This window comes from Rousettus aegyptiacus, unplaced genomic scaffold, assembly GCF_014176215.1.
Source record: "Rousettus aegyptiacus isolate mRouAeg1 unplaced genomic scaffold, mRouAeg1.p scaffold_m13_p_4, whole genome shotgun sequence".
NCBI classification, from domain to species: domain Eukaryota; kingdom Metazoa; phylum Chordata; class Mammalia; order Chiroptera; family Pteropodidae; genus Rousettus; species Rousettus aegyptiacus.
In genome coordinates, this window is record NW_023416307.1 from 112882689 (window position 1) to 112910070 (window position 27382).

The 27382-nt window shown below is 38.4% G+C and overlaps 1 protein-coding gene and 2 pseudogenes across 25 annotated transcripts in view; 2 read left to right on the plus strand and 1 right to left on the minus strand.

The window, feature by feature from the left end:
- ERC2 (ELKS/RAB6-interacting/CAST family member 2) overlaps nt 1-27382 on the plus strand; it is an 895762-nt gene that overhangs the window by 170161 nt on the left and 698219 nt on the right. The window lies entirely within an intron of this gene.
- On the minus strand, nt 1944-7077 carry LOC118601596 (annotated as a pseudogene).
- LOC118601956 lies at nt 27167-27285 on the plus strand (annotated as a pseudogene).

Sequence of the window (27382 nt, forward strand, 5' to 3'; positions counted from 1 at the left end):
TATTTGAAGGAATGAAAAAATAGTTAAAAAATACCTTGAGAAATGCTATGTGGTTTTTTTCACCAGTGTTGGAAAAGTTCATGATGATTATATAATTGCCATGTTCTTTTATGCTTACTATTGCTCTATGTTGGGAGTGGAGCAGTAACTTTGAGGATAACCTTAACTGGAAGTTTTCTTTCATTTTTTTCAAAGTATGTTGGACATTGTTAGACACATGTTGAATGTCCATGTGCAGGATGCTGTGTGAGTACCCTTGGTAAATTTGTGGTCTTGTTCAGCGATTCAGATGGTCAATAAGAGAAACAACTCACAGCTATTGAGGCTTATTCTGTGCTCAGTTACTGTATAAGTAAATATTGCTGTTATCATCCTCATACAGAGATTAGGAGACTGAAGCACAAAGAGATAAGTAATTGTTCTCAGTCACTCACAGCAAATGCTAGGACCAAGATCACAACAATGGGAGAGGTTGGGCTCTAGAGAATATACTTGATACCACTGCACACCACTGTTTTTTGGGGTGGTGCACCCAGAGGACCACAAATGGCACTTAGATTCTGTGCAGCTTAGAGGAAGGGGAACTGAGGACTGAGCTTGTCTCAAAGTCAGGAAGAATTTCAACACACAGGGGTGATGGACAAGTATGATTGGAAAAGAGATGACTGAGCCAAGACGTAGAGGTGGGAACTATGGTGGGTTTGGGGCACAGTGAGTTTGGGGCAGCTGAAACTTCACCTGTCAGGATGAAAAGTAAATAAAACTGGATGGTTTGAGGTCAGGTCACAGAGGGCTCTGAGCATGTGACAGAAGGGATTGGCCTTAATTGTGTAGGCGCTGGGCAGCCTGTGAAGGAATTTGCCCTGGAGAATGGCATGATTGGAAAAGATTGTTAGTGATAATTAGTAGTAGATTGTACAGGAAGGGACTAAAGGCATAAAGATAAGTTAGAAGGATACCGTGATTGTACAGGTGACCAAGAATCTGAATCTCAGTGGTGGCCATAGAAGTTGAAGGAAAACGTCATCTCTACCTGCATGTAGAACCTTGATAGTCAGCAACTCTGTGCTGGGAGCTGCAACAAGCAGACGATTGCTGTGGGCGTGGATGTGGGGGACAGTGGGCAGGGAAGCCATCAGCAGGAGGTACTGGGATTGAGGAAAGACTTTGGATATGTTGAGTTTGATAAAATACTGGTGGAGCTGTCCAACCAGGCTGAGAATATGACTGAGGAAATGATTATTAAGTTTTGCCCAAGTGCATAAGGCACTTCTGGCTGTTGGTGACTTTTCTTTTGTTGTTGTTTTCACACACATACCTGATCATTTGTGATCACCAAGCCCTCGGTTTGTGGGTTCCTTCTAAAGGCTGCCTTATCATTTATTCTTATTATTAAGAGGAGACCCTAGGAATTGTATACTTCTCCTTCACGCCTCTTTTCTGAGTAAGCATTTAATTTTGAATATGATATATCTTTTTAAGATTACATGGAATTTGCATTGACGGATGCCAACTTGATTTAGATTTTGTTTATTCTGAGTTTCATTTTGTCCAAGCACTTTGTGCAGGATGGATGCCAATGAAGCATCGTAACAGAAAAGCATTCTCTCTGGACTCTGGTTAACAATGCATCCAAAAGCAGGATTTCATAATTTTTACTCACCTTCTGAGGACATAAGAAATGTATTCATTTTTATTTAGCATCATTTGCCTGATCTTTATTTTATTTAATTTTATTTTTTTTTAAGCATAAACACATTTATTTACTAACCAAAGAGATGGTCCTAATTAAACACTCGGAAATGGTTGCATGTAAAATGTTTGTGGTAGAAGAGAATCGAACACAATAATGAAAAAAAAATGCAGTATGGAAATTTGCTCATTGAACTGAACTTGTTTATCCTTATAACTAATTCTCGTCCAGAAGGATGATGGACTTTTTACTAAGTACAGGCAACATTGTTAATGACACATTCCACCACTAATTTCTCATCTTCCAATTTTCTTGTTACTGTGCTTTCCTTTCCATCCCATTCTTAACATTGAACCAATGCATCATTTATAAAGTTTCAGACAAATCTGAGTTTTTCTGCCATCAGCTGCAGTTTCTTGAAACTTTTCTCTCAGGTTACGTGAAAACTATGTTGTTTTCAACGTGCTCTCAGTTTTTATGGTGAGTTTTTTGCCATCAGTAGTGACGACACAATCTGAGTTAGCCATGGCACCTATTTTCCGCAGAGTCATTCCTGCTCCTGTTTCCTTCAGGTACTTGTCAAAGCCTTTGCTGTTCTCTAGCACCATTTTCCTACCTGCTGCTGGATGGCGGCTGTGGCAGGCGCCAGCGGCGTGTGAGGCAAGCAGAGCAGAGTGCGGCATGAGGAGCATTGCCCCTTATTTTTAAATTTTAATGTTTTTTAAAGTTTGAACACTCAGTGCTAAGTTGAAAAGGTTCAGGTTTTACCCCATATTGATTTTAATGAGTGTAATTGGTTCCTTTTTATAGTAACAGGGAGCCATTAGGCTCACAGTATTTTGGAACTGACTGGGAAAAGAAAGTGACAGGGAAGAGGGGTATGAGGGAGGCACCAGGGATGGAAAGAATGTCAGGGGTCATGCTGGGAGAGTCCAATTATTGTCCTTATCACCCTGTCCTTCAGTCACACCTTGGGTGTGGCTGCTCTTTGAAAAATATTCTTTTGGTAACTGACCTAATTTATTGTCATCATCATTTGGTAAAACAGTGCACCACAAAAAAAATCTCAGTAGTCAGACATTCCGGTAAACAACTGTATTGTGGATACTTCAGTGTGTTTTGTAAGTTGCAGCAATGGGAAGTTGAGATGATTCGGTTATACTAAGCTCCTGCTTCTTGGGTGGGAACATTAATTAATACCTTATATGTGAAGGAGGCTTTGTATTTTATAGAACACATGCCATTTGAATGATTTCCTCTAATGCTTCCAGTAACCCTATGAGGAAACTGAGGCTCCGAGAAATTAAACAGTGAGGACATGTAACGTATACTGAGCTCTCAGTAACGTTAGTCTGGATAGTCATTTTCCTGGAAGTGCCATTTAATACTTCCAACAGTACTCTAGGATGAGAGGTGGTTTCCTGCCTTTCAGATGAGGAAGCCGAGGCCCAGAGTGGTGATGTGTCTGATACAAGTATTCAGAGCATGTGGTCATTGCTCTAGGAGTCACACTGGATTTAAACCAGGGATCAGAATTATGGTCTTCTGACTTCTTGCTCAGGGATATTTTCTCTGTAAGTGCCAAAAAGGAAAAAAATACAAACAGCTCAGGTGACTTTTTTCTTGCCACATCTTATCAGGGCATATTGAATTGAGGACTGTAAATATATGAGGTCAACATGCAGTGAAAATGTTAAACAGTGCCGTGTAGAAGGCAGCATCGGCCAGGTCTCCTCAGCCCATCTGTGGCTTGTGAAAATGAAAGTCCTTGCTTAAAGTGCAAAGAATGACACGGCACATTTGGCCCTCCATAAATTCCTGGGAATAAATGCATCTTTGTGAGCAGAGTACAAGGAAAAATGGGCAGCATTAGAGTGGACTTTCCCTATTTCTTCTGGTCAAAGTTAGCCTTCTTTTTCTATTTTTTTTCCTTTATCTTACTTCATTACCTCAAAGAAATGCTGAGTTTATGTTTTATCTAGTTTTTGCTGGGTATTTTCAGTTTCTTTCTATGTAAATTGTGAGACATTGAAATTGTGTTTAAAACCTACTAACAGGTTTTTCATTACTCTTTTCATTTGATTGCTCTTCTAATTGTCCAAAATTTGGTAAAGCAAAATCTACTTTTCTACCCACCATGGCTTGGATGTGAAAGAGGCAGCTTTGTTTGTGTTTCCAGTATGGCATATAGGTTGAAGGGATCTTAAATGTTTTGGGTAGTGTGTTAAATAAGGCAATGTGAATGGTTGCTTGGTGATTTCTAAGAGTGGATTATGGTTAAGGCATTCGTATATAATATTGTTGCATTTAAAGCAGTTGGATATAAAGAACGAATTCAACCCTCCTTACTAAAGGAAAAATATAATTATATATGAGTAGTTTGTGGAAAAAGGAAAAAGAAAGAAAATGAATGAGACTTAAGAGTTAAAATTATAAAGGCTTACTACTCATTTAGATCAAGAGTTGGCAAATTATAGCCTGTGGGCCAAATGTGGCCTACCATCTGTCTTTTTTTCCCTAATGCCTTGGGAGCTAAGAGTAGTTTTTACCTTTTTAAATGGTTACATTTGAAATGGTTATATAAGTACTGATATAATATCTTCTATTTTGCCTTGTGGCCTTCAAAGCCTAAAATATTTACTGCTTGGCCCTTTAAGAAAAAGAGCGGTGACTCATGATTTAGATAATAAGAAAATAGTTTTTTGAATCCAGATGTTTGATAAAAAACCTATGTACAGTTAGTTATATTTAGAGTATCAGATCTTACTACTTTGCCATATAGCTTTTGAATTTTTTTAAAAGAAGAGACAATATATATATTTTTGCCATTTCTGCCCATTTTTATTTTACAGTGTTTAGACCCATGATTTTAATCTCCGGGGTCACAGTACATTGAATATTGCCAGTTATTACAAAAGTCTGCAGCTCTTTCAGGGGTAATAGGTATGAGGAAAGTAACCTATGTGGATTAAAAAGGGACTATGTGTGTAGTATTCACTAACCTATATTGTACCAGAGAAATGGAGATTACCATTAAAACTCCAAAAGATTTAAGAATTCTTGACAATTAAAAACAGACTTCCGACTCTTCCTCCTCTTCTTTCTCTTTTATTTTATTTTATTTTATTTTATTTTTATTTTTTTTAGTACCCATGTTTGTTTCTTTTTAAGCCTACACATTTAGTGCTTTAAAAATCTGCAGCTGCTTTGAAGAAAATGGCCAGAAAAAGAAACTTTCCATGTTTATATACCGTACATACAAATCATGTTAAAAGGTATTTACCTGTAGTAATTGTTGGTGTGCCATAGGATTGTGAGGCTTTCCTGTGGAAAGTGTTCTTAATCAAGCAACTCCAAGGCCTGACAACTGAGAAAGTCCTCCCACCACCCTCTGCCCTTTCTTCATCCCCTAAAGTGGTCAGATCTCTTCTGGTGCTCTTGTCAGTCTCGGAACTGTTGACATTTGGGGCGATATAATTCTTTGTTGTGGGAGTTGTCCTCTGCCTTGTAGGATGTTCAGTATCATCCTAGGCCTTCATGCACTAGAAGCAAGAAGTACTTTTTTTCCTTTCCCCACTTGTGACAACCAAAAATGTCTTCAGACATTTCAAAATATCCCATGGGGGATGAAGTCACCCAGGTTGTGAACTGCTGGGGTAGAATGATTGACACATCCTTGTTGTGGCTATGGCAAAAACAGTGATTCCCAGCCCTAGTTGCTCGAAACTCTGTTTTATTGAGGAAGGGAAGCCCATATCATGATACTTCTTGACCCAAAAACTGACTACAGGGGATTGAGCTAGGAAACAGATGTGCTGAGGAGAGGTGGGGGTTTGAGATTTAAAAGAAAACAGAGGTGTGGGGTGTGTGTGTGTGTGTGAGAGAGAGAAGTGGGGGTGGGGGAGAGATTGCAAGAGAAGCTGCCTTCCACTACCCTCCCTTACTTCTCTCCTCTCAGAAAATGTAGGGCTGAGGAAGGCCCTGGAAAAGATATCTAAGAAAGGGGTTGGGAGTGGTGTTTTGATCTGAGATACCACTTGGGAAAGTTGAGATTTTGTGAGAATAAAAGACTTTTGATTCTCAGGAGTATTTATAGAGTAATAATTGTGGATCCAAGAAGACACATAAACCTCACTTTTTGACTACCGGACTTTCACTATTAATTGGCAGTTTTATTTTACAATAAAGGTTGTCATCCCTGCTTTCCCCAAATGGCCTTTGAGTCTCCTTTTCTGTTTTTTAAATAAACATTTCTTTACGTGAACTGCTATACTGTGCCCCACCTCCGGCACCGCCAAACTTCAGAATAATTTTGGAGTGAGGTGGTTTTATCATGTGGAAATGTGGTACAGATGTTCAAAATTACCTTTTCTTTCTCTCCTTTAAAACATCATGACCACACATGCTTTGCTCTAAGTACTATTAAATATTTTTATTATTACTATTAAAAAATCTTGCCTCAGGCAGAGTCCCACTAAATCTCAAGTAAAGGCAAATATTTGTCTGTATAAATAGCAGCAAGTATTTATGCATATCATACTAAAAAATCTGAACTCAGACTTGGCATTTTATGCAACTGAAATCTTCATTTTTCGATTCACTTAACCAAGTTCTCTAGTTTTACCCTCTTTTCCTGACTGCAAAACTTTTAAGTTCATACTGTAGGGTTTTGTTCACTATTCTTACCCCTCCTCCAAATTTTCTCTAGACTTGAGTTTTTCTCTTTATCCTGCGTATACCTTTGAACTCAGGCTGATCACCTAATGAAGTTTGATGGGAGGATTTGGACTACCAGCATGAATTAGTTAGTGCATGTTTTTGAAAGTTATTAATAGCGGGAAGCTCTCTTCTTGCAGAGAATCCACAGATGCACGGCAGAGGTTCAGCGTTCTTCATGTGCCGCACGCTGGGGCCAGTGGTCCTATCTCCAGGAACTGCTTCATAAACACACAGCCCCTCCCCCAGTCAGAAACCTATTTACGGAGCTTAGCTGCCACTCTAACCTTAACTTTGTTTGGGTCTATTAGTGCCACTTTCTTTTTATATTTCTTGGCAGGTTTAAACATATTTCTCTAAATAGTTGCTAAAAAAAAACCCCATTCCTCTTTCAATTTAATCATTTGAACCTGGAATCAAGAGTTCTCTCACCACCTATAGGCACTTTTTAGCATGTTGAAAATTAATCCCAGTTTAGACAAATGATCTTTAAAGCTTTGCTTTTTCCATCAACAAACAAATAGAAATGCATTTCAAGGTGATTTTCTTTTAAAAGGCGGAGGAAATTTTTGTCATTCTGGCAGAGTCCATATAGGTAGAGCCAAAACTTGATTGTGCCTTGGACAGTATAAGTAACACTTTGTGTAGATATTCCACTGTACCTTCATGATACCTGGTGGTGTTCCTCCCAGAGGTCTCTGTTGCACTGCTTTTATGATGCATGCCAAAATTCAGACCATTGTAAGGACTCAAACTTTAGTTGCTTTAAAAGACAAAAAGTTGCACAGTGACTGGATCCTTGCCAGTTTCATACTGGAAACTTGATACACCTAAAAAACCTGCCTCGTACTAACGTTAGTGGGAATCCTTCGGATGCCTCTTGAACAGCTGTAGAGTGATGGAGGGATTTTAGTGGAGACTTGAGGATGCTTATGCTGAATGGGAACTCCGGACGTATGATGACATAGGTCCTCCAGAGGATGTGAAGTCTTTTTGAATAACTCATTATCTTTCCCTACTTCTTCTAGGCTGAGGTTGTCTCTACATGCTGGCCCCTTGTTTTGTTGCCATACAGACACAAGCGTGCTACTTCCTGCCTAGAGGACTCAAGGAGAATGATCTAAAATGGCTATATTTCCTGAAATCACAGCAGCCACTCAAGAAATCTTGTGGCAGGGTCTAAGGGTTAGCACATGAGTAGAGAAAGGTTCATGGAATCTCATCTTGGGAGGTCCTGGCAGGGTGCTGTTAATAGCATAAATCATCATCGTCCCCGCCACTTCCATTTAAATGAAAGGCTCTTTGGTAGGGGCACGGAGCTGAGTGCTGTCCTCAGTTACTCTTAGGAGCAACTGTGTGAGCTGTAGGTGCTGACATTGTCTCATTACCTAATGAGGGCAACTAAGTTCCTTGCCTAAGACCACACAGGGGACTTGCCCCCAGAAATGAGAACCGTGGTGTCATCTACTGTTCTGTACAAAGTCAAAACAACTTCTAGTCATTTTTCCCCACCCAGTTCCTTTCCTTTTCTCTGATTTGTTTTCTTTAAATCTTTCCTTTTCTATTCAGATTTCTCATCTGCTTTCTATTATGGCTTAATTTAAAATCTTATTCTTTTTTTCTAATATGTTGATTCTTTTCTCTTTTATTTTTAACCTCATTCATTATCTTCCCCTGGTGTTTTCATCTGCATTGTTTAATGGGGTTAATTGTCTTTGTTGTTATGCTCCAAACAGCAGTTCTGAGTTTTTGAAAGAGACTTAAGAATGCTAATGAAATTTATAGGAGACTTCTGGACCAATATAATTTTAATTAGCAGTTTTCTTTGCCTCCTACAAAACCTTTTCATCCACCTGCATGAATTTATTCTTTGGTTTCAAATGAATTGACCTATGCAAAGCACTTTACATAAGGCTTGGCTCAGCAAATGTTATTCATGTTTCTTTGAAAAAAAGTGAGGAAGGATGAACAACAGTTACCTTTACATCAGTTGGTTTTCTTGTAAAGCAAGTCCATGTTCCCTTTATAACTACTGATTTCTCTCTTCATAACCAAACCTCACCTTGTGGCATTTTGCAGGTCACTTATTTGGGCACAAGTGTTTGTGCTGAGCTATGCAAACTCAACGTCGACCTCTCCGCCATCCCAGTTTCACTCTATAATTTCTTCAGCATGTTATGAAGTTGATTAATCTCCCCTTGTTACAAATGAAGAAACTGGGTTCACAGGGACGTGGATTGCCCTGCCCAAAGCCTTATAGGGAGTCACAGTTAGGGTGGCCTCAGGGCTCGTGTTCCTAACCATTAGGTCACACTACCTCCTTTGTATGTGGGGGAGAGCTGGTTGTGGGGCCTAGTGCAGCATTCAGGGTCACGAGGGCTTCTAATGGGACAGTTACAACCCATACTCTCTCCGCAGCTAGCTCCCATGCTTGTCTACTTAATCCAGCTCCCACCAATTAGGAGCTAGTTTTGAAAGTCTAGGGGACTATTCATGAGGTAGAATTAAAGCAATGACTAGGAATAGACTGGGAAAGGAACACAAGGAGATGCCTGGAAAAAGGAACCAGCCCATTCTTAACTGTATGGCAGTTAAGAATGTAGAAGATGAAAAGGGTAGAAATATTAGAACGAAGCTGGAGTTTTCAGTTTGATAATTGCCTATGACAGTATGAGGGAGGCAGGGTTTGGGGAGGGGAAGATGAATTTGACATCTGAAAATATAGGTTTGCATATCTGGGCAGAAAACTGACTAGAGATGTAGATTTTGGAACCATTTGTAAGAGGTAAGGTTTAGAGCTCCCCAAAGGGAAGATGGCCCAAAGATAGAGCTGGGTCATATCTATGTTTAGGACAAAGAAGGAAGAAGGGAGGCAGTGAAAAAACTGGGAAGGAAATATCCAGAGAGGAAGGAGACCCCAGAAAGCTGAGTGGTCAAGGACAACAGAGTTCATTTGTTAATTAATTAATTCAGTCACTTAGTAATTTTTTGGAGAGTTTTAAATTCCATATTTTGAGGGAACACTGAGATGACAGAGGCCTTGTCTTGGGAGCTTTATAAAGGTGGGACCTTTGGGCTGGGTTCCTAGGGATGAGAAGTTCATTGGTAGATAAGGTAGGACGTGCAGAAGGACATGTATAGCTCGGGAATCTGATACATTAGTATATATGATGTTTTTTTGTTTGTTTGTTTGTTTTTTAGACCACCCCCTCAAAGCTATCTAATTGTAACCCAACGTTAATTTACTACTCAAATTATATTCAAATGTAGTCTTCTTAAAGTATATGCTATACTCAAACAATGTGACATTTGAAGATTCTCGTAATGCTATAATACAGCATGGTTATTTCAGTGAAAAATATTCAGATTGAACTAGTTTTTTGGTACTATGAACATTAAAGATTCAGATGAATGACTGGTTTCTTTACTGAATTTTAGGAATTGAGCAGATGCTGGGTGTGAAGCACTGCAGTATCCTAGCATGATATTGGTGGTGGTAGGGAGCAATAGCTAATGCTGAATAAGAAAAGATGGTTTTATGTGATCCTTGTCAACAGGGTAAATATTAGAGCTGCCAGAACAGGAAATTATAAAATTTGCATCTAAAAATAATCTCATCCTTTGCCTTTTCAATTGTGACCTCCAGTGTAAAGAAACAAAGACCTTATAGAAACTATGCGCAGTTTGTCAAACCCTTCTTGTAATCAACTGATTTGATTTTCTTCAGTATAATGGTGGAATATTTGTGAGGAAATGAAACTTTATCTTACTCGAGTTATCGGTTGCATGGCATCAAATTTTCTATTGGGTTTTAAGGAGAATAGAGCTACCTTTGACTCCAGTGCAAGTTTGCAAAATTATATCAGCTTTGAAAGAAGTTTAAATGAACCTGGGACCTGTAAGGTAGGGTTTCTTAACTTCTCACTGTTGACATTCTGGGCTGGAAAATTTTTTGCTTGGGTTTGGGGGGCCGTCCTGTGAGTTGTAGGATTGTTTAGCAACATCACTTACCCCCACATAAAAAGTCCAGTGGCATCACCACCCCTAATTGTAATAATCAAGAATGTCTCCAGCTATTGCCAGATGTCCTTGGTGGAAAACTGTCCCTATTTGAGAATCACTGGTCAAAAGCCTTGCTACTCAAAGTGTGCTCCAGAGATAAGCAGGTCATCTGTATCTTCTGGGAGCTTGTTACAAATGAAACATCTCAGGCTCTGCCCCTGGCTTCTGGAATCAGAGTCTGCACTGTAACAAGATCTGCAGGAAACTATAGACACATGAAGGTTTAAGAAGTGCTGTCCTAAATCTCTGCCTAGGTCAGTGGCTTGGGAGCCAGACATAGCTTACCATTAATAGCTATGTGACCTTGGGCAAATTGTCTGACCTCTCTGAGACTCAGCTTCTCCCTCTGTAAAATAGAACTAAGAAAACCTTCTGTGTTGTGAGATTAACAAGGGGGAAAATGCAGCTAAAGCAGTGAAAAGGCTGCTTATTAGAATTTCAACTGGCTGGTTTGCTTCCCTCTCTTTAGAAAACTGTTTTACTTGGCCCTGCCACACTCACAGTTACTTGTAGTGATGATATAAGAGGTCGAGGAAAATCAACGTGTCTGAGTCAGTGCTCTGCAAGTAGAGAGAGCCATAAAAAACCTGCTTGTTTACGAAATCTTATTTTTGAATTATCTACTTTCTTTGAGCTGTGGCTCTTGTGGTCTGGCCTTCCCATTGCTTGGGAAACTGGAATACCCTTTCTGGAAAACTCATTACCCTGGGCCTTGTGAACTCTTAATGTCTCATTTAGAGGCCAGAATCTAAAGGTGGGTAAGGTGAAGTCGATGGCAGCTAAGTGTAAAACTATTTAAGGAAAACGAAGCTCAAATTAGTTAACTATTCCTGTGCTATAGCAAGTAAGTTTTGAACTGGGGCAATTATTTTTATGACCATTAGTAAAATTTTTGGTTATGAAAATTAAGGATAAATATTTTTGCCCTGCAATAAACTGATTGTTTCAGGACTTCGGAATTCCACCCTTTTCTGTTTCTCCCACTATGACATTGCCTTTGTATAAAGATCATATTTTTAAATTTCTCAGCCTGATCTATCAAGAATAGCTATTCTCATGGCTTTGGGCCAGTAATCTGACATGACATAGACAATTTTCTCCTTTTTTTTTGCAAAATTTATTTTAAAAAGAATATGTAATATAGGTAGACACACATACAATCACATATCCATACAAGCAATATATGAATCTGACTTGTGCTTACAATTTTAAGGCAAATTACAAGTAGTCTACCTGAAGTTCTGTGATGCTATGAAGATGAAGGGACCTTGTCCAAAACCAATGTACAATTGTGTAGATTGGGTACTGCACACTTCTGGGGTTGCCATGTTTACTGTGGACATCATAGATTTGTATATATATACTGACAGTTTGTCAGAAGGTGACAACACAGCTCCTTGTTCTAACAAAATCACTATGTAGCAACAGTTTTCAGGCAGATGGAGGTTAAGTGTCTTGAGAAAGGGACTTCCTCTTCTAATTTGCACAAGAACATCATGTGACTAGTTATATCCCTGTCATCTGGCCTTCTTTGGGAGCATCTACTCTGGTATGCAAAACAATACAAATCATTATCCCTGATGTCAGTATGTTGGTGAGAGCCATAAGAAAGGTACGGTTTTTTAAATTTCCGCATTTTATGAACATGAAAAAAAAATCCTCCATAGAAGGGGTGTTCTTGAATATCACTTTCATCTTGAAGATATTGCTAATGGTTGTGTGTATGTTGCTGTCCTTCTCAAGTGAAGGAGAAATTATTTAAGAAGTTTAAGAGGTTTACTAACATTAAATCTAGCAAATAGTAGTCAGGATATACAGAGGAATCTCATTGGCTTGGACTGGGTGAAGGTCAACTGATGTAGTGAAGAAAGGTGGGTAACATGGTGGTTGTGCTGGAAGGATGGGGACAGTAATACTCCTTTTATACATGAGACTACATCTCATGTACATTCTCTTCAGGACTTGGCTTCATGGACTGGAAGGCTGTTCACATAACTTAGTGTTGGTCATGTGAGGCTACAACTTTGTTATGTGTTATCACTTGGGCCGATGTTCTTGTAATTATTCTACTTTACCTCCATTTCTTCCTAGAGATAGTCTGCAGTTTTACATGGAACTGCAACTGAATGGTCACCGAGGAGGGGAAAATGTCTGTTTCAACTCAGCCTGTTTAGGTGCAACAGCATTGGTGATGCAGATAACAAAGGGCTCTTCTGAATGGGCAGAGCAGGAAAGAGAGCATGCAATTACTGACAGGGAAAACTGGGCAGGGAAGGCTACTTTTCCCTTCAAGTGGTAAATTTCTGGGGTTATTTTTCTTGGGTTTGATTGTGCTCAGATTGGTCATTTTGACTGGTTGGGCGAAGAAGGGTCTCACCTGTTTTTTTTTTTTTTTTTGGTATGTGGTGTTGTCATTTTTATTGTTGTTAGTGCTAGGGTTCTCAATAATAAGCATAACTTGTAAGGTGTAGGGGGAAAATTGTTCTTAATAGTAATTAATGTCATGAAATTTGAAAATAATGTATTAAAACTAAGTTATATGATTATAATTATGATGATAGAAATAATAAATGCAAAATTAGATAGCTTGTATAAAAGAAAGCTTAGTTTGGGTTCATGATCTCACTTAATTCTTATATTGTTTCCTGAGGAAGGTTCTGTTGTTATCTTTATCTTATAGATGTAGAAACTGAGGCTTTGAGAGGTTAAATTCACACTGCTGGGAAGTGGAGGGAATGGGATTTGAACCCAAGTGTGACTACCAGATTTCCACTCTGGTTATGTTTCCATGGGGTTGTGCATAACCACATCTCTGGGCGTTGTCCACAGGGATGTGTCAATGTCACTGTTTCTGTGTAGGATGACCAGTTACCTGGCAGAAGGGGTGTCCCAGGACATAGCACTTTCAGTTTAAAACATGGAAAAGTGCTGGGCAAATGGGGAGGAGTTGGTCACCCTACTGCTACATGCTGTAGTAGTGACAAAGTAAGGATAAGATAGGAACCACTGGATTGTTTCATCCTCCTTGCTGTTGTTATGTGTATTCTGGACAATTGGGTGAGTGTATGGGTTTTTCATTAGGCTTTTTCAGGATGTGAAGAAAATGTGTGAAGGAAATACAGGGTTGATCTTTTAGCAGCTCATTAGGCAAGATCCTCAGGGTCTTTCTAGAAGGAGGCAAAGAAGAAGTTATAAATAAATGCATAAATAGCCTGCCATGATGGTGGGAACATACTTACTACATCTTGGTTTGGCCACAATGGTTGCATTTCAGCCAGATGTTTCCGTCCTGTTTTGCTCTAAGTTGCTGGATTTTAGTAATCTGGTGCTAGGGAGTGGGATGGGGGAACGGCGGGGGGGGGGGGGTGGGTGGGGAGGTAGGGAGTTCATATCCTTATACGACCCCACCCTGAATATAGACAGTTTTTCCTCCATTATAGAATTTAGAAACTAGAATTTAATATTTAATAACTATCTACATTGTTATACTGGAGAAAATAGCAATAAATGTGCTTATTTTAAAATGGAAATTTGCTACTTGGAAATGTCTGCTCTCTTGAGGAAATTCTTTAGGTTTGATCATCTCCTGTTGGAAGATCTGGCTGTGGGGCCTGGCAGTTGTACAAGGAAAATTTATTTGATTCCTTTTTTTGTAAAATGAAAATGATTTGTCTTAAATTTTTTTTTTTTAAGTGCTCTTGTGCTCTCGTTGGGAACTTGGAATTTTTTTTCAAGTCATTGATAATTTACTTATCTGGTCACACATTTTTTTGGTTTATTTTTTCCCCCTCAAACAGTTTGGGTGTGGGGAGGAGATATCTGTGCCTCTTTAGGACATCTGCTGTTTGTTGTTACAGCTGACTTTGGAATGCCACCCTTGAAATGGCTTCCAATGTTGAGTGTCCATATTCAGTGCTTCATCAATCGATGGTGTGGGAGAAAGGAGCTTTCCTTATAAGACAATTCCCCAAGTGACCAGAACCTTGCTCTCTACATGTCAACACTTTCAAAAATGATTAACCACTTTGAGGCAAACCTTTAAAGATTACAGCTTTTTGAATACTTCCTGTCTTTCTTATACAGATTGTGTCCTGAGCAGATTGGAGTCTTTTCTTCAGAGCTCTGGTCAAGATTAGTAGTGTCTATTATTCTTTTCAGTGAATGGGGTGGGTGCCTTTAGATGGTGTTGGGAATATAGGGTTAGTTGCTTTTCTCCTAAGTGGTCTCAGATTATTTCCTTCTAATGTCTACTTTTTTCCCCTCTGATTTCTCCTGTGCTGTTAGAGATCACCCATCACTGTTGACAATATTGATGTCTCTAGCACTTCTTTCACATTTCAGCCTTTTACTCCAAATCGTCCCAGACTGGGAATCAGATTACTAAGTTTATTAGAATTATATAAAGTAGCTAGAGTCTGAGGAGACTCACTTAAAAGTAAATTGAGTATGTCTTAATGTGTAGAACTTGGATCATCTAAGATAGGACTTCTAGCTAATTGTGGTGCCATTGTGTTGAGATAGCTCCTTTGGGTTTTGATACTGGTGAAATAAAGCTTGTGAAGAATTTGAAATCAGGACCAGGAAGGATCTCATGCTTCAGAATGTTAACTTGGCTTCACTTCTTTTTAGCCTGAGAATTCTCAATTCTTTCAGATACCCCTTCTTACATCTGAACGTGTAACAGAATTTTATTCAAGCTGTTTGGAACTTACATGTTTATAATGGTAGCCAAAGTACTAGTATTTATGACATTTGTTTTTTCTCTAATGGTGGATTCTGAAATTTTTAAAACCTTTTATAATTTAGCTTCTTGTTTACATCTTTAATGTCATCCCAGCCAGGTGTAACTAGAAAGTAGGAATGGCATCACATTAAATAACCAGATTTGGAGAAGCCATACAGTAGGTTAAAGTTCACATTCCTTACTGCCATGAAGATGTCAGGTGAGTATAGTGTGGAAAGGTCAAGGAGAAGGCCGATGAAAAATTAGAACTTTGAAAGCAATATGTTTCCCTCAGCCTGTTTTATTAGACTGTGAGAGTAAAGTTTGCCAAATTTCCAGCTTATCCGATTTGATCTTTCAATGTTCGATTGAAATTTAAAAATAATTAAACTTGCATTGAATTAAGTGGGAAAGTCAAGTCACTTATACTAGTTAGGTAATATAATATGACCAATTAGAAGTTTGTGCATTACAAACAAAAAATTATGTATTATTCTTGTTACTTAAAATTTCTCAAAATTTTACTTTCTATGAGTGTGCAGGGGGCTAGAATGTATATATGTATGTGTGTGTGTGTGTGTGTGTGTATTGTAAATCTCTTATATTGCATTTGTGAGTCAATGAGAAAATCAAAAGCTGTTTGAATAGACTAAAAATAAAAATCACTTTGAACTCAAATTATTGTCTTGTAAATTACATAATCTTGAGAGTGAAAGGTCAAAGGCTCTTCCACCTGAAAAAGTATAAAATAAATGGAAATGGGTTAGTATTGTTGTATTTCTTTTGTTACTGTGTATCTTCTTGTTCTGAAATGCCTTCTCTGGTCAGTCTCCATATGGGTAGTAAGAGGGCAATTCGGTTTTAGGGAAATTAGCGTGTGACTGAGAGACATCTACTGTAGCACAAATGCGAGACCAATGAAATGACAATTTTTGGAATGTTAATTTGTTATGGACAATTAAACTATATCCCCACTTAAGTGAGGGTATTCATATTGGGATCAAATTGGGACCAAAACTGATGACCAAAATTTGTATAAATAATGAGAGTAAAGTTAGTAAGTTTAGATGGGATGTTCATCGTGCAAATGAAATTAAATGGTATGAAATAAGTTTTCAAACCTTACTTTTAACAAAATGTGGACAAGAATGTAACTATGCACTAATTTTTAGGAAGAATAAAATATGAAATTCAAATTTCATTTGGGCAAAATGTTTCTGATAAAATTGACAGCTAGCATGATGTAATAATATCTGCCACTCAATGTTTGTCCTTTGTATTAGCATTTTTTAAAAAGGGTCATTTTGCCAAAATATGCTGGAGAACTTCTTCAGGTTTCCTAACAGCCTATTTAATTTGTTGTTATTTGGATAATTTTCTTTTGAAGTTCCTATCCTGCCATCATCCTTATTAATCATGCCAGTTCAGCAAATGGTCACTTGTTGATGGCTCAGTCTGAGATTCTGTCTGAGATTCAATAGCTCCCCACCACCTCACATTCACTGAGTGCACGATGTGTGCCAGACATGGTGCTAGGTGCTGGGATGATGTGGCCCCTGCCCTTTCAGTCATACATCAGGGGCAAGAGGCAGAGACACACACTAGAAGAGTAGTGATGTCAAACATAGTCTATGAAAGATGCAAAGAACAAACAATTTTCACTAAGTGCTGGGAAACCCAGTATGAAGTGGCTTTTGAAGGGGGGCAGATTAAAAAGAGCCTTTATCAACTGCCTACCAAGCACTGTAGATAAACCTGTTCATAAGATAATGCTGATGGGAAACAACAGATTGTCTATAGTTAAATTATTTTAATCATCGAATATGCCTTGGAGTGGTTAACAGACTAGCTTAACCTAGGGGCAAAGAAGGCTTTCCCAGGATCAGTGGTATGTAAGCTGAGACTTGAAGGATCCAAAGGAATTCAAGGAGAAGGTAGGAAAGGGAAGGGTGGGGACACGGCTCTCTACCATCTCCAGCCTTTAAGAAACCACTTCATGTGGTTTCTTAAAGGCTGGAGATGGTAGAGAGTGGGGACCATAGTAAGAACCAAGGAAAGTGTAGAGCTGTGCTGTCCAATATACTAGCCATAGTTACATGGGACTCTGAGCACTTGAAATGTGGGCTTTGTAACCAAGGGACTACAATAATTAGCCGCACCTTGCTAGTGGCACCATATTGGCCAGCACAGGTCTAGAATACCTATACCAGAGTGGACAACATGGAGAGAGGGTTTCGTGAGGCCGAAGAGGAGCATTGGAGAGATGTTTCGTGATATATGGTAGACCATGGTGAACAGTCAAGACTTCTTCCTAAAGCTTTAGGAAACCACTGAAGGGTTTTATGAAAGGATGGGACATAATCATATTGGCATTCTGCAGTAGTCCTGGGAACAGGATGCTGCTGCTGGATTTGAGCAAGGAAGTGATCGTAATAAAGCTGTCCCTAAGGAAGATTGATCTGGAGTAGGGTGTGAAGTGGACTGGACAGGGGTGGAGGCAGGTGAAGAGATCAGAGGGGGAAGAGGTAGAGCATAGTGTTTAATAATGCAGACTGAGGACCAGAGCCAAACTCTGGGTCTGCCACCTTTGTCTGCCTAGAGGAAGGTTGCTTCAAATGTGTGAGCAGTGCTTGGCTCCAGAGCTGGCCTGGCTCACACAGCTACAGAGCCATGGCAGAGGGCTGCCTGAGGTTATAGCCAAGGTCCTGGGAGCTATCGTAGGTTGCCATTCTGTGGGTGAGGTATGGGGGTGATGTTTTCCAGTTTTTTAATTGTTTCATTTGGTGTAGAAAGTAAGGACCCTTAGTGATATCTCATTCAATCTTCTTTTACCTTATTTGGTAGACTATTCACTAAACTTTTATGGAAAGTATGTTATTCTCATCTGCTTCCCATAAGAAAGTGTTTGGCAGTGGCAGAGAGTCCCAAAACTTATGGGAGTGGAGTAGTTTCCAGAGGGTTCCCCACAACATTCTTATAGAGCTTGCTTTCTCCAGTTGTAGATGGAACAGAGTGATGGAACAAATTTGCTTGCTTTCTGGAGAAGAATAGGAGATATGGCTGGGAAAAGGGAATGAGAATTGGAGCAGGGAAGTGTATGTGGATATTAAGACTCTGGATGCAAGAAGCCCGAGTTCGTGCAATTAGAAAAGGAGTCTTTACTGAAAGGGCAGCTTGTGGAATCCACGTGCTGGATACTGCTGACCTTGAGGAAGGGCTGGAGATAGGAATCCCAGAACTGCCAGAATGTTCTAGCTTCTCTGAGTAGTAGTTCACCTGTGCTGCATCTCAGTCTATGGGGTAAAATCAGCTAACACAAAGCTCTTGTATAGATCCATTTGGAACCTGAGAGAGGGCCTAGCTTGGATCAGTTTCCATCCTCACTTCAGTCAGGCCTGGCTTGCTGTTCCATGACCACACGGAACAAATATAGCTTCTGGCACACCTGCTTCCATTACTCCGTAGGGCAGGAGTTCTGCTGATTGTTAGAATGGTGTTCAGTATCACATATCATTTCATTTCATATCATCATATCCTATCATACCTCATATCACATATCATAAGTGCATAATATAAATATACAAATATAATATCATAAACAGTATCTAGTATATTTATATAAAAATACTCCAAAACTCAAATTTCTTCCCCTATACCTGTTGTATCCCAGGCTACTCTGGTTTAATGCTTCTTATAATGAAACTCTTTGACTCTGCCCTGTTTTTCACAGTATCAGCTATTTACACATGAGAGAGGAAGGGCAAAACCTAATTTTATGTGAAACTTATGAAATATAATTTTTTGAAAGGAGGGGAATCGATCTGTAGAATTGGAGTAAATATGCATCTTCTAAGAATTAAAATTCACTGTGTGTGAAAGATTACATTTCAGATGATCATGATTTATAGAATAAAACATAGTTTTAAGGTCCTAAACAGCCCTCTGGTAAATGAATGAAATGCAGTTTTCATATTTTAATGATGTTGGTGAATATTGTGGGTAAAATAAAAGTAAATCAGAGTTCAAGATGTACAAAGTAGAATGTCTGGCACTTTCTTTGATATATTTTTTGTCCCACTTGAGTATTATGTGAACTAAGAGATAGTAAAAAGGTATGTCACTAGTTAATTCAGGGTCAGCAAACTACAGCCCATGGGCCAAATCTAGGTGGTCACTTGTTTTATTAGATAAAGTTTATTGGAGGACTGGCATACCCATTTGGTGACATATTGTCTCTGGCTGCTTTCATGTTGCAACAGCAAAGTTGAGTAGTTACAACAGAGACCATATGTCCCACAAAGCTGAAAATGCATGTTATCTGGCTCTTTTCAGAAAACATTTGCTGACCTCTGGTTTAGATCATCTGATGCAGTGGCTTTTAAAGTGGCACTGAAGGATCCTAGGGTTCTGTGAGGCTTGCCATGGAGTGATACCTAGCTGGACAAGGCATCTGGGCCCCTGGTCCTGTTTATCCATAGTGGTTTGGCTGCCCTTTCCGCCCGTTAAGCTTCTATATCTGGCTTAATATAAGGAAAGAAAGGATTGTCTTCTGAAAATTACTCAGAGCTGCTGATCTAAAAGTATAAGAAGGCATTCAGAACAGAGAGGGCTTCTCTGAGGATGTCTAATTATGTATCTTCAGTGTGAGCTGAAGTGGTTGTTACCTTAACACGATGTCTCCAATTAAAAAAAAATCTTGATGGGAATTTGGAAGGTAAGATGGACCTCTGTAATTACTGACTTGCTGGAAATTATTTTAAGTCTCTTGTAGCTCATTTTCCATTTTTGTAGTCAAAGATGCTAAGCTTCTTTATGTGATGCAATCAGATTTAAAAAGGAAGATATGACAAGAGTTGATGATGGGGTGAAGTCTATACTCATAAGGCAATGGCTGAAAAGTAAAATGCCGAATCATCTGTTTTGATTCTAGTTCTTAAATCATCGCCACATTAATTTTTCCTTGAACATGATGTCTTGGAAAATGGTCTCTTAGTTAGCTGATTTCCTAAAATGTTTTGATTTTTGAAACTTAGAGCGAAAATCTAAATGAGTTGCAAGAAATACTCAGAGTAGGAAATAGAACCTTGGGATTGGGCTGTTAAGGATGAAGCTATTTGATTTAATTTAAGTCAGCTAAACTTCAGGTGGTTATCAAGCTTGCTATGCCTATTGAAGATCTTAAATGATGATGCATGAAGTTATAGTAAGTATATGCCAAAAGAATTGCAAGGTTTTGCCAGTTTATGTGGGCAGAAACTTGGGGCACATGTTTGCAATGAATTTTCAGAGTGTTAGATCAGGGAGAATGGAATTTATTGTTGAAACAAGTACACTTTGTACATACGAATGCAGTGACCAGTAGGTCATCTAGAAGGAAAAATCTATAAGGGGTAGAGGTGGGTTACATTTGCTTAGTTCCAGAGGTTTTATGTGTATCATCTCATTTAATCCGTATAGTGTCCTTTGTGATAGATAATTATCCCTATTTTACAGATATGGAAACTGGTTAATTAAGCACTTTTCAAAGGCATACAACTATTAAGTATTTAAGCATATTCACCCACTTTTTCAAAGGTGATGTAGTTGGAGTTGGAAAACAAGTGGTGACTGGGTAGAAACCCCCTGTACCTGCTCCATTTCACGTGAAGGAAGGGAGAATTAGATATGGTCTCCTCCAATATAGAAATCTCCCAAGATAATTCAGAAGGATCTAGAGCAGTGGGGGAACTGAGATTGCTTCCCAGGTTAACTGGGGGAGACTAGAGGATGCACATTCAACTGGCCTCTTAAGTGAAGAAGTGGTAGTAGCCGAGGACAGCCGCATAGGACCCAAGCTCCAGTGTGGTACAGGAAAAGCAGCTGAGAGGTCCTGAGCCCTCAAGGGGAGCTGTGGGAGATGCTGAGAGGGTTGGAAGACTGAAGAGACCAGGGACGGGCACAAGAAGACCTCAGAGTGTGTGAACCTTGGAGTTTATGGCAGGGGCTACTATCATCTGTCAATGCCGAGGTCAACACCCAAATCCAGGTGGCACCAGCTACTCTGACACTACCTGTAGATAACAAGTATGCCCAAAGACTGCTTTCCCAGTGTCAGGTAGATAGAGGTACTTGAGAAGAAGGGGAAAGAAGAGAAACTTAAAAGACCGATGTGTTACCAGTGGTTTCTGAGTTAGTTTTAATTGCTAAGGTTAAGTCATCTGTACCTTTATTCTCCACTAGGGGTTGGGATTAGGAATTTGTAGGCTACATTGATATTCAGTTATAGAGATAAAACATTATATAGTTGTACACCAAATATAAAGTTATATTTTATACATCTCTTAATTGGTATGGTAATTTTTAACCAGAATCAGTTAAAATATGCTTTTAATTTTTTTCACATTAGTGATTAAACTACACTTTTTCAATATTTAACAGATATTAGAAAACAGGTTCATTATACATATTTTACTTAATTTGAGAGCTATGTACAATTATTTAATATTTTAAGGCAGATACCATTATTATCTCACATTTTAGTGAGGAAACTGAGGCTCAGAGAAATTAGCTAACTTGGCCAAGGTACCAATTTTAAACTCTCTCAACTCATCCAACCTAGCTGATGGTACTTTTGTCTGATTACCACTTTGTACTTGGATCTCTGTTAATCTAATTTAAATACTAATCCTATATGTAGGTGTTAAATCTCTTGTTAGTACTTTGAAATTGGGGATCCTAATTAAAAGCTTTTTTTTTTTTTTCACTCAATGGAAGTACAAATCCTTTGAAAACTTATGGTTTTAGAGTTTTAGGAATCTTTAGAATTTGCATCTTGCATATGGGAATGGGTTCTTTACATTAGTCTTCACATTTCCAGAGCCTTCCAATTGCTCTGTGAGTTTGACCTGGACTACACTGAGAGTGGTGTGCACACCTGCATTATCTCTTGAGCTTCCCATTTATAATTGAGAGATAAGTCTTATATTTGGTGTAAATTGGGACAACCACATTTGGAAAAAGTTCATCAATAGAAATGAGTCTTAACCTTTGATTCTGTAATTCTACTTCTGGAATCTAACCTTTGGAGAGAATTCTTACTATAGAAAAAGTTTTTGTGCCCAAAGATAGTGAAAGTAATTCACACCCCTCTTTTTTAACAAGAGAAAACTTAAGGTTTTTTTAAATAAGGGAAAATTTATTTAAATAAGATAAAACTTAAAAATTCCACATATGAAACTAGCAGTGACAGAATAATATAGCCATCAAAAGTAATTAAAAAGTACCAAACGAGTTACTTTATTACTTATCTTTTTTCTTTAATCTTCATTTAAGTCATTACTGTCCCATTTTTCAGTCTTGAGAGAAGGGTGTTGGCTCTGCTGCCAGAGTTTGTGAACATGAAATTTGTTCTTAGTGTAACCAACTTAGAAGGTACAGTAGTGACAAACACTGAAACAGGTGTCAATAGACTTGGCTGTGGATCTGGCTGTCCCTAGAAGATGTGGAGCCTGGAATCACTTAGCCAGTACCACCTGAACAAAGTTCTTTGGAAGGAACTATGTGGTTAGTGCTTCATAGGTTCCTCAGGGTGCCCCTAAACACAACCAAATGAAAATATATTTTAGTTTTTCAGGATAATTTGTAGTAATAGCCTTAGAAATTGCTTTTGAAATTCCATTGTTATTATCTGATATAATATTTGCTGTAGTTGGGGGAGGTAGGGGAAGTATGAAGACCTGCTTTTCTTTAAACTTACTATTTTAGCCATAATCCTTTGATTTTTTTATCTGCATAATAACTATTTGGTATTGCAGTTGTCCTTTAGGTATACACTCAAAGGGAACATGTAAGGGAGGCATCAGAAATAACTTTTACATACACTTAAATTGCGCTTCTGCAAAAATATAACTTTAAAATAAAATTTATATAGATGAACAACCACCCATGTTATCATGTAACATTAAGATCAATTTGTAGCCAGATTACAAGAATAATAACCATCAGAACTTGAAAGAGAAGTATTATTTTAAGTTTTTAATCAATATTCTAAATGCAAGAAGATGTCTTTCTAGCTTAATGGGCACTAAAAATGAAGCCCCCAGACCTTCCAAAATATAATTTTAATGCTAGAGAAGAGAGACAAAGGAAAATCCCCTGTAGTGGACCTTCCTCAGGTCACTTCCACTCACTCCTCAGGTTACAAAGACAGACCTGCTGGGGCTCGAAGGGCTACAGGCTGTATTGGGAAGCAGAACAAGTTACTTAAATTGCTGGAGACCTCATTGGTAAATGTGGAAGCAGGAGTTGGATTAGATCAGCATTTCCTAAACATTGTTTTGAGAAACTCTAGTGCTCCGTGAGGAGTTCAGAGGCACGCACCCATAAATAAAGAGTGGCCCTGACGTGAGAAATGCCACATCCCCCTCTGGAGGTTTGCAACATGTGTGAGCATATTCTAGGCTGTGAAATATTCTGTAGTAAAGACATATTTTCCACTGTGTTTCACCCAGCTTGTCTTAACTGTATCTGATGACAGAACCCTGTTAGCAAGGAACGTATTTTGGGGAACACTGAACTAAGTTTTTTCCGAACTCCAAGATTCTAGGGTTTTAAGTATGCCATGCAAGTGTCGCTTAGCAACATTCCAGCCACCTTTTCCCACTAGATGGCACCCTTGAATGAGATTTACTTGTTTTTGATGGTTTCTCTTCAGATATTTTTGGACATTGTTTTTCCCATGCACCAGAGAGTGCAGATTAGTTATTAAATTGATTTTAAGGCCATTCTGGTCACATTTTATAAGCCATTTAAAATAAAACAGTTGTGTCAACTGTAGGGATAAATATCAGCCAAGATTGAAATGGTATATTAATTTTTCTCACTAGAGCTAACTTAAAAAAAAAACACTATTTGAACAATACCAACATGTCTAATTTTTTCATGTTTTACATCAGACTTTAGCCAGACAAAATTTAATTGGACGTTTGGGTTGTTCTGTTAATCAACTTGAAATGTTGAACTGTGAGGCTTTCCGAGAACCCGGTGGCACTTGGGAAACTTCTGTAGTTTGTATGATGGGTAAGAAGTGTCTTCAGCCATTATGTGGATATAATTTTGTTAGGGATCACTGAAACATTACATTTAGGTGGAAATGCACTTTCAGAAGGTCTTACTCGCCAGGCAGGCTGTATAAAGTGGTCTCTTAAAGTCTCCTTCATATTCTAGTAAATTTTTGATTGGCTCTTTATTAAAAATAATTTGCTATTACACATTAAAATTTTGCTGGTCTGTAGGTTAGTCAGTTAATCTGTCTTTCACTGGGTCTCACTGTTGTAAGCTTAAGCACTTTAGCACCCCCCTAACCCCACCCCTTGCCTGGAGTTCATGGAATTTCACACGTTGGTTTAAGTGTGCCCAAGAGTTTTGGAAAATGAAGGCAACTTTACTTAGGAATAGTCATGCTTCGAGTTTGTTCAACTGAAGGATGTTTACCTATTAGAAATGTGTGCCTTTTTAATGATGGAAAGCGAGCTTTTAAAAATATAATGAGGAGGCTTCCTGAACAGCTTCCTGAATTACCTGAAATACGTGTGAATGTGTGTGGGTTGGTGGAAGTGAGAAACCAAACTCTGTGACTAGAGTCTCATCTCGTTCTTTCAGTGCTACCTTTTGAAGGTAAAATCTTTGTAAGGCCTCTTAAATCTTATTCCAGTAAAAGATTCTTTCTGAACTCCAGATAGCACCCCAAGGACATTAAAATTGTCATACTTCTTAAAGGTAAGTTGTCTGAATTGTGATTTTCTTAGCATGACTATCAGATCTCTTGCTATCTCTTGCTTTAATTGTTTTCCTTTGTTTCCTTTTAGATTTTTCCTCCATAATGTTCAGCATGGCATGGACCCTAGTTTTTTAATTTATCTTGGGGCCTTAGACTTTTAGCATGGTAGAGTGTAAAACAATTATCATGTTGCATTCTTTTTTCATTAGAATGTCTATTTGACAAAGTTGATGCAGAGTTCATGAGTGTGCTCTATACTGGAACTATCAGATAAAACAGATAATAATAACCATAGTTAAGATGTATTGAACACTTATTGTTACAGGCACTGTGCCAAGCATTTTACATATATAGCTCACTTGTTTTTCACAGCAATTTGATGGGGATAGATGCTCTTTCTATGGCATGTTCAGATGAACAAACTGAGTGTAAGAAGGGTTAACGTTAAGTTATGTTACACAGTGGCCCAGCAAAGACTGCATATCTGGCCTCTCATGACTTATGTTTTACCACCACATGAATGATATGAAAGAGTCTATCCTAAATGTTTTCTGGAACATGCACATGAATCTTTGTAAGATTGAGACAGGCTAGGCCAAGTGGCCACAATGTAGCAAGAAATATTCTAATAATGAGATCTCAACTGCCAATTTTGCTCTCAGCTCTAGACACCAAGGTTTCTTGGCCCAATGGCCTCATATTCAAATATGTTTGGCTGTGTTTCTCAAAACACTGAGTTACTATACTTTGCATTAACAGTGCTTGGCTTTGTCTTTTATGCAGAAAGCCCCTCCAGGCCTCTGTAATGTGCTAAAAAAGATCTTGTCTAAAAACTCATGAAAATAAATAACATAAAACTGTTTTGAATAAATTTGAGTTAAGTGAAAGGAACCCTTTTCTGTGTATGTGTATTGCATACATACAGTTGTGTATACCTGTGAACACATGTTCTGTCATTGGGTCTGGGACAAATATCCTCCAATGTGAAGGACATCTCAGAATTTCCATTATAAATTATTTTAGGGGTGTCTAGCTAATACTGTAAAAAAAATCAGCTCCACCTGGAACTTACTTTATTGTGTTTGCAGGATTAGTTATTACAAGGAAGCGTGTAGATGAAAACCCATCATTGCCTTAGCAGTCGGGACTGCTGCAAATGTTTGTGTAATTATTGGAAGGGATGGGAGGTCTGTTGGAAATAGATCAGGACCTCAAAGATTCAAGTGGCAGAGTAACATATCAGTTGGATTCTGGATGCTGGATGGGCAAATGCAAAGCTTGATCTTTAACTTGCATGTAAATAATTCTAAACAGGAAGTCCACACAGCATATCACTGAATTTTGTGAATGCCCTCCCTCCTTTTAAATAAATTAATTGATGGGAATAAAAAATTATTAGACAGAAGCACATATGTTTATTTTTGCCATTAAGACTAAGTCTCAACAGTCACCTCTTCTGGAAAGCCTATAATAATTACTAAAATATGCTATAATAATTACTAAAATAGGACTGTTAGTATGCTAAGCTGTTTACATGTGTTTTCTCATTTACCCCACTGAACAGCTACATTTTACAGATGAAGAAGCCAAAGATAGGGAGAGGAAGTAACCTGCTGATAGAAGGGCTGATTGATTTGGGGGTGCAAGAGTCTGTAATCTCCACTGGGGTGTGGCCAGGGATTGTTGATACCCGTCATGCACTTTTATCTTTTTAACCCAGTTCTCAGCCCTGGGGCTCATTAGAAAAATCCAAAGAGCTTAAAAATTTAGACACGCAAGTCTCATCCCAGATTAATGAAATCAGAATCACTGGAAATGAAACCCAGGCTATTCTACTGTGCAGCAAAAGCTGGCCGAGACCCTTCACTCCCGCCCCACTTTATTCTTGATCAGCATGAAGAGTAGTGAGGTCAATTATTTCTCAAGTAAAAGTTTAATTAATCTATAACTCACTGATTTAAAATTTGGGCAAAAGTTTGCCTTCACAAAGGATTTACTATGCAAATTGATAGATTATACTGGAGCATAAGACAATGTTTATTCTGTTAAAGAGCACGAGTAGCTTTTGCCCAAATAGGAAACTGTGTTCATTATAAACAAATCGATAGTTGAATTTTAGATCATTTTAATATATATTAAATAAACTTGTTAAGTACTGTTAATCCACAACATTTCATTAACCTGATTGATTACTTGCTTTTAAAATTGTTTCTGGGTCTATGGCCATGCTACCCTGAACATGTCCAATCTCTTCTGATCTCGGAAGCTAAGCAAGGTGGAACCTGTTTAGTACTTGGATGGGAGACCACCTAGGAATACCAGGTGCTGTAGGTCTTTAAAAAAAAAAAAAGACGGTTTCAGTTTGGTAGCTTTTTAAAAAAAATAAATAAAAATAAGAATTGTTTCTGAAAAAAATATTCTATAATTCTAA